The sequence below is a fragment of the Echinops telfairi genome, unplaced genomic scaffold, assembly GCF_000313985.2.
Source record: "Echinops telfairi isolate 266 unplaced genomic scaffold, ASM31398v2 ScPeMD7_2186;HRSCAF=2738, whole genome shotgun sequence".
In the NCBI taxonomy this organism is placed as follows: domain Eukaryota; kingdom Metazoa; phylum Chordata; class Mammalia; order Afrosoricida; family Tenrecidae; genus Echinops; species Echinops telfairi.
Genome location: NW_022106084.1, coordinates 3,090,569 through 3,098,361, shown reverse-complemented (window position 1 = coordinate 3,098,361; position 7,793 = coordinate 3,090,569).

Genomic DNA, 7,793 nt, shown 5'->3' with positions numbered 1-7,793 from the left:
GATTTGTTGTTAATTGAATCCAATTTCATTTGTTGTTAATTGAATCCATTCTAACTAATGGCAACCGCCTATGTGCAGACACGAACCCTATGTGCTACATAGGGTTTTGAAGACCAACCTTTCAGAAGCAGATTGCCAGAACTATCTTCCGAGGTGCTTCTAGGTGGGTTCAAACCATTAACCTTGTATTTAATAACTGAACACATACTGTTTGCACCACTCAGGGGCTCTTTGTAGAACATTCAATAATTCATTTTAATATAAGGTTGTCTTTACAGCCTTCTCATTTTACATAATTTCCATTTTGAACAGATATGATAACCTTTACTAATAGAATATTATATAAGCTACATACAGCCATAACTCATTTATAAATTAATAAGGAAAGGTTCACCTATCTTACCCACTTCAAATATGCCTTGATATTTAATTTAAGCAGGCTATGTGGATAGTCATATCTGTATTTAACCTTATTTGTCATGCCTATAATTTTGAAAGTTGAAGTGGCAAAAGAACCTCAAGAAAGTTGCTGGTGTCTTACCCAATTTGCTGTCAGGAGTATATGTCATTGAAAGGAAAAGAAGAATTTCAGGTTTAGTTTTATTTCTCCCAAGATGGAAACAATTATAAGATATAAATAGAAATCTATGTTAATGCTAGTAACCATTAATACCAAATATCATGTCTTTCTTTTTAGTTTCCTTAAATCACACTTTGCATGGTTCAAGGGTATTTTTTATTTTCTCTTAAATTTCAGGGGAAGAGATGACTGGAGGCACAAAGACACATAGCCTGGTCTGTGTTTCAGAAATAGGGAAAGGAGGAAGGAATGGTGGACAAGAGATTGAGAATAGCTGTTCCTTTGGATCTTCTTTCTAGATAAACTATTTAAAGTCATCATTACTTATTTTTGTGCTGCTTCTTCACACGTCATTAAATAGACATTCTCCTATAATGTTTCAATCGCAGGCTTGAAAAAAATAAAAAGCTTTTTTGTTTGTTTGTTTGTTTGTTTGTTTTAATCCCCAGAAGAAATGAACTCATTGCTAGAGAAAATTGAATACAAATTCAGTATTACAAGTACATGACAGGTCATGTTTTCATTTTCTGACTATAAAAAGAAAGAAATATAAGCTACTTTAGTGGACTGACTATGCAAACAAACTTCTTCATTCATTACATTTTAATTCAAAGAGTTGTAAGTGTTGGAAACTATTATGTCTTTGAAGGTAGCAGGGATGGTAGAAAGGCAAATTTCTATAACGGAGATGGAGCTACTGGGAGATGTTTTTTTATTTAGCAGAAAAGTAACTTTTTTTTAGCTTTTGAGAATTGGAATACATTAACATATGTGTGCTTCATAAATACATGGGCCTTGTAACTTTAACCCTCTTTCTGTATTCCAAACAAAGTAGCCCATCTCTGAATCTCCCATGTGTGGAATTTAGCCGGGAGACTTTAATCACAGGCTCTATTTTCAACCATCCCAGAGCAATGTAGCAGATTGCGACTCTGTGGGACATTTATTCAGAGCATTTTTTAAAGGATGCAACAGTTATACATTCATGCTACCCAATTTATAATTATTATTAGACATTTGCCTGATGTGTATATCTTCACTATTACTCAGGTGTACAGAAACCATCTCCACTAAGCAAAGTTGAGAACACAGTGTAATTTAAAATGTACATATTTCCTTGTTCAAATGCTGCAAAAGTGTTGAAGCAGCAGTAGACAACTAGTAAGCTACTTACTTGAGGATGGTATATAAAGTGGTTACTATGTGCAACTGCGTTAATTCTGACTCCCAGCAAGCCTGCAGGTCAGAGCAGAAGTGCTCCATATCATTTCCTGGGCTATCATCATTATGGCAGCAGAACCCCACATTTTTTGTAGAACTAAGTGGCAGTGGAAGGTGTCTTCCAACCAGCAGCTTTTGACTAGCAAATAAGCACTTATTGCATCGCCAATGCTCAGTAATTTTTAAAGTAGCCATGTACATATTAGCAAACATATTGAAGATACCTTAAAAAGCAAAGTGGATATTAGTATGTTTGAGTATTTAATTATGCAGTGCAATGTGGTTGTTAATATTTTTACTTCCAAAAACCAGATTGTATGTCTAGTAATAGCAAGAATACTTTGATATGCTTAATTTTTTATAGTTTCTAATATTAGGTTTGTTCATATTTTTATATCAAACATTTATAAATACTCACTGATTTACTTATTTTTAATTCAACAGTGTGTGCTGTGTGGCGTATTTCTTTTAGAAGATGGCAAAAGAGTTTTGTTCTTTTGTTTTTGCTTTATTTTATTTTGATAAAGAAATGTTTACTCTTACTAGTTAATCACATACCCACCTGTGCATTGTACTAGATTTGCTTAAGATATCCATTATGTCTACTGCTTAAATTTGATTTTTATGTGTATTAAATAAATTTAAGATTTACATAACAACACTCATAGCATAATGGGTTACTAAATTGTGCTGCTAACTACAAGGTCACCAGTTCAAAACCACCAGTGACTCAAAGGAAGAAAGATCAGACTTTTTAATTCCATAAAGATTTACAGCCAGCAGAAACCCACAAGGGAAATTCTACTCTGTCCTACAGGGCTGTCATGAGTCAGAATCAACTAATTGGCAGTGAATTTGAGGTTTTTTAGTTCATATTAATTCTTACATATGTCTATTCATTGAAAAATGTCACCTACAACTAAACAGATAGAAGGTATTTGAATATGACTTTGGATAACTGTTGGATCTCTCAGGGGAAGAGATATATCTCGTTCCATGGCTCCGCACAATAAAGAATTCTCATCGAAGTCTGGTCTGTGATCCACGTGAGTTTTATGAGCGTTAGAAGAAGTTTCAGGTTTACACAGGCACCCGCAGGGCCCTTCACCCTGTGCAGCATGCCTGGGAGCTGCTCAGAAAGTCAACACGGTCGCTCTGGGCTCCTGCCTTTTTCAGTTATCCCGCAGGGAGGCATGGTGGACGATCTTGGTCGACCACATTGGCTGAATTGAATTCACCTGGCCTAGGTGGGCCAATCCAGACGCAGCGCCCACCCGGGTGTCCCTCCCCTTCCTGGCCAGTAGCTCAGACCTCTGAGCATGTGTAATGGATGCCCCAGTCCCTAAGCTAAACTAGCTAACATAACTAGCAACCTTTGTGTTAAGAATATGAAAACCTCGACTTTATCACACAACACTAACATATACTTTTCTTGATTTTAAACCATGCAGTATTCCCTTGTTCTGTTCCCCAAACTGTTACTTGAGCCTTATAGAAGTTCCACATGTATGTAATGAAGTGTTACGGAATTTTCACACTTCTATGCATAGTTGTTATGGTCTACATAGTCGAATGTCTTAGCATAGTTTATAAAACACAAGTAAACGTCTTTCTGGTATTCTCTACTTTCTGCCAAGATTTATCTGACATCAGAAATCTTTTGTTCCATAACCTCTTTTGAACTGAACCTCTGGCAGTACTCTGTTAATGCACTGCTGCGACCATTGTTGGATGATCTTATTTGCATGTGATTGCATCTTATTTGTAAAATTTTATTTGCATGTGATATCAGTGATATTGTTCTATAGTTTAAGCATTCTGTTAGATCATCTTTCTTTGGAATGGGTATAAATATGGACCTCTTCCAGTCAGTTGGTGAAGTAGCTGTCTTCTAAAGTTCCCAGAATAGACACGTGAGTTCTTTCAGTGCTTTATCAGTGTGTTAAAACCTTTCAATTGGTATTCCAACAACTCCTGGCTAATGCTCTCAGAGAAACATGGACTTCTTCCTTGACTACCACTCATTCTTGCTTGTATATTACCTCCTGGAATGGTAGAATATGGACTCAATACATTTGGTGTATATATTGGAAGCTCTGTTACTGGTATTTCAAATACCAGCAGGTTCACCTATAGTAAAAAGGTTGGGGCTCAAACATAACAATTATGAGGATGAGCATGGATGGGTAGTTTTTGTCTTGTTGTACATAGTTACTATGAGTCTGAGTCTAGTCAATGGTATCTAGCAGCGTCTAATGATACCTTATGCTGATAAGTTTTGAGAAACATACGAATTTAACTAATAGATGTCAAATATTCTGAAATTCATAAAGTATTTAATTTGTTTTAAGATTCATATAATTCTTTTGATTGGTCTATAATCAAAGTCAGTCTCTCAGAATGATTTATACCTTAATAAGTTGGTGAATGTATTTTTAAAAGTATCATTCAAATAACAGTATTCACCTATCTTATTCATTTAAAAATTGGATCACAGTTTAACATATATTTTGAAATTAATGTTCAGTGATGTTGCAAGCAAACTCAAGTACATTATTATAGTCATGTTTTGATTATACATCATTTTCTTGGGTCTGTATTAAATATCTTTCTTGAAAATTCACCACAATTTACTACATGCACTTATGTGATTATTAATCATCATAAGACAAATCATATACATATTTCATTTTGCATAAAGAGATACAGCCCATTGCATTGAAAAGTATTAACAATCTTAAATGATATATTAAAACTACTCCTCTGAGCTACACCATTGTGCTTGCTGATTTAATCTTAATATTTGCATACAAACTACTGGGTTTTGTGACTGCTAACATAGATTATCTAAGTCACTTGAGTTTGTTCTTACCAAGACTTGTAACTGTAGAATTTGATTGATATGTCCACATGGACAGCTGTAAGCAATTAGTAGCTTATGATTTTATACCCAAAAATCTGATATAAACATTTAGTTTCTTGTTCAATCACCCATATATCAAAGATGCTGCTGATGACTGTGCTTATGTATTTGAAAAATATGTAACTTCCAAATAGGATACATGCCTATAATTGTCAGTGTTATATGAAGTTTAAAAACAGTCACATTTTTTATAAGTTCTTAAGAGAACAATATAAAATATTATATTTTAGAGGAAAAATTCCATTCACTTTCTAGAATGCTTTTTTTAAAAAATTGTTTTATTAGGGGCTCATACAACTCTTATCACAATCTATACATACATCAATTGTGTAAAGCACATTGTACATTCATTGCCCTCATCATTCTCAAAACATCCACTCTCCACTCAAGCCCTTGGCATCAGGTCCTCATTTTCCCCCTCCTTCCCCACTCCCCGTCTCTCTCATGAGCCCTTGATAATTTATAAATTATTATTTTGACATATCTTGCCCTGTCCGACGTCTCCCCTTACCCACTTTTCCATTTTCCATCCCCCAGGGAGGAGGTTACATGTTAGATCCTTGTAATCGGTGCCCCTTTTCCAACCCACTCTCCCTCTACCCTCCCAGTATCGCCACTCACACCACTGGTCAGAAAGGGATCAACCACCCTGGATTCCCTGTGTTTCCCGTTCCTATGTACATCCTCTGGTCTAGCCAGACTTGCAAGGTTGAATTGGGATCATGATAGTGGGGTGGGGGTGGGGGGCAGAGAGGAAGCACTTTCTAGAATTCTATTGGTTATGATTTATTCTCAGTTATTCCAGATACCAGTTAGATTTGGAATACCCCCCCCACCCACCCAAACGCAAGGGACTTAAGGAGTAAAATATTGTGGTATTGTTCACCTCAAAAATTTACAATATTGCGTAAGACTTGGTTGACTAGAGAAATAAATTCATAGACACTCCTATATGTATAAGAGAACTTTGTATCAAAGAGCAATTGTACATTAAGAAAACATCCCAGCCCAGTCCAGGTTAAGCACAAGATTATGTAACTACCACAAATATTATGAGTTTATATTGTAAATATATAAAATATTTAACATTGTATGATAATCAAAGATAAAATAAGAATTGTTTAGGTGAAGAATATTGCATGTAGTATAGACTTTCAGAATAATGAAGAGGAATTAGAAACATACTTGGAAATACTGCAGGTTAGGTTTTAGCCATGGACAATAAAGTAAATATCACAATTAAGTGAGTCATACAACATCTGGGCTTTTCAATGCAGGTAAAACTTATGTTAACACTGTCACACTCTATTAAGGTGCCATAGTTTTCTGAAAAGATTGAAATATTAGGAAGATCACCAACTCCTGGGACACAGATGTGCGAAGTGAGCACATGCAGGAAAAATGACGAATTTAGACTGGCTTCTTACAGAGATTCCACTAACATTCAATTTGTTAATAGATGCCATATCTGCCAAGCGCAATAAAGCAAAGTTTAATAAAACGAATATGCCTCTACATCTAGAAAGTTCCTTAAAAATGAAGATGGCAGGACTTACTTGGACAGACCATCAGGAAAAATCAACTGCTAGAAAGCATCATGGTTGGCAAACTGCAGTGTCAAGGACACTGAAGGGAAGCCTCCATGACTTGGAGTAAAGGGGGAACCGATGACAGGATCTGCACATGACCTCCTCCCTGGGGGATGGACAATAGAAAAGGGAGACGTCGAACAGTGTAAGATATGACAAAATAATAATAATTTATAAAGTATCAAGGGTTCATGAGAGAGGGTGGAATGGGGAGGGAGTGGAAAGCAAATGTTTTTAGAATGATGATAGCAACAGATGTACAAATGTGTTTGACACAATGGATGTATGTATGGATTGTGATGAGTTGTACGAGCCCCCAATAAATTGATTTAAAAAAAATAGCTTCAACAATGGCATCAAATATACAATTATTATAAGGACAATGCAAGATCAGGTGATGCTTTTCTTTTCTTCTTCTTCTTACACATAAAACAAACAAACAAACAAACAGAACATGGCTATGGGGTCCACACTGACTCATAGCAACCCTGTAGGACAAGGTAGAACTGCCCCTGTGAGTTTCCAAGACTTCGATGCTCCTTTTGTTTTCTTTCTTTCTTCCTTTCATCCTTCCTTCCTTCCTTTCTTCCTTTCTTCTTTCTTTCTTTCCTTCTCTCTCTCCCTCTCTCTTCCTTTCTTTAAACAATTTTATTAGCACTTCACCCACACCAAACAATTCATAATAAAATCATCTCAAGAAGAGTTGTACAATATATCACTACATACAATTCTAGAACATATTCATCTTCCTTGGACTCATTGTTATTTAGGTAATTTTTTTCTAAGTGTCACAAAAATTCTTTGTGAAAGTTACAAGTCCCATATTTGTCCTGCAGGGTGGTTGCTGGTGCCTTTGACATTCTGACCTTGCATTAATTGCCTAACACGCTATTCACAGTGCTTCCTTATACATGATCATTATGAACCTTAAACTGGATTGGTGGAAATTAAAAATAATAATACGATTTTTTTGAGAGACAGATTGTATTTTTTGATCTTGAAAACTTAGTTGACTCTCCCTTCAAGCAGCCTAAAAAAGGATTATATCCCAGTATATTGCAGATGATCAATGCCCCAAAGGGAGATTTGGAGGGTGGGGGGGGTTGAAGGACTGGATATTCAGATAAGCCCACACTAATCCACTTAGACTTTAGAATAAATGGGAAATAAAGGTACCTTTATATTTATACCACATGTGCAGGTTGTCAATTTATTTTATTGTCTTTACCATACAAAAATGTCTTCTTGTAAAGTTTAGAAGGGCAGAAGCCTAAAGTCAGGAAGCTGGCTCTCGGGGAAGGCAGCTGCTCTCTGTCAGCTCTGGGAGAAGATGCTTGTCAACTTTTGGCTTCTGTTCCTTAAGTCTCTTCATGTGGGCTTTATTTTCCCCTCAAAACCTGATCATTTTGTATATCAAACGTTATTAGCTTAGGTCACATTGCACACTGATATTGTGGTGCTGTGCATTAGGAGCTGGACT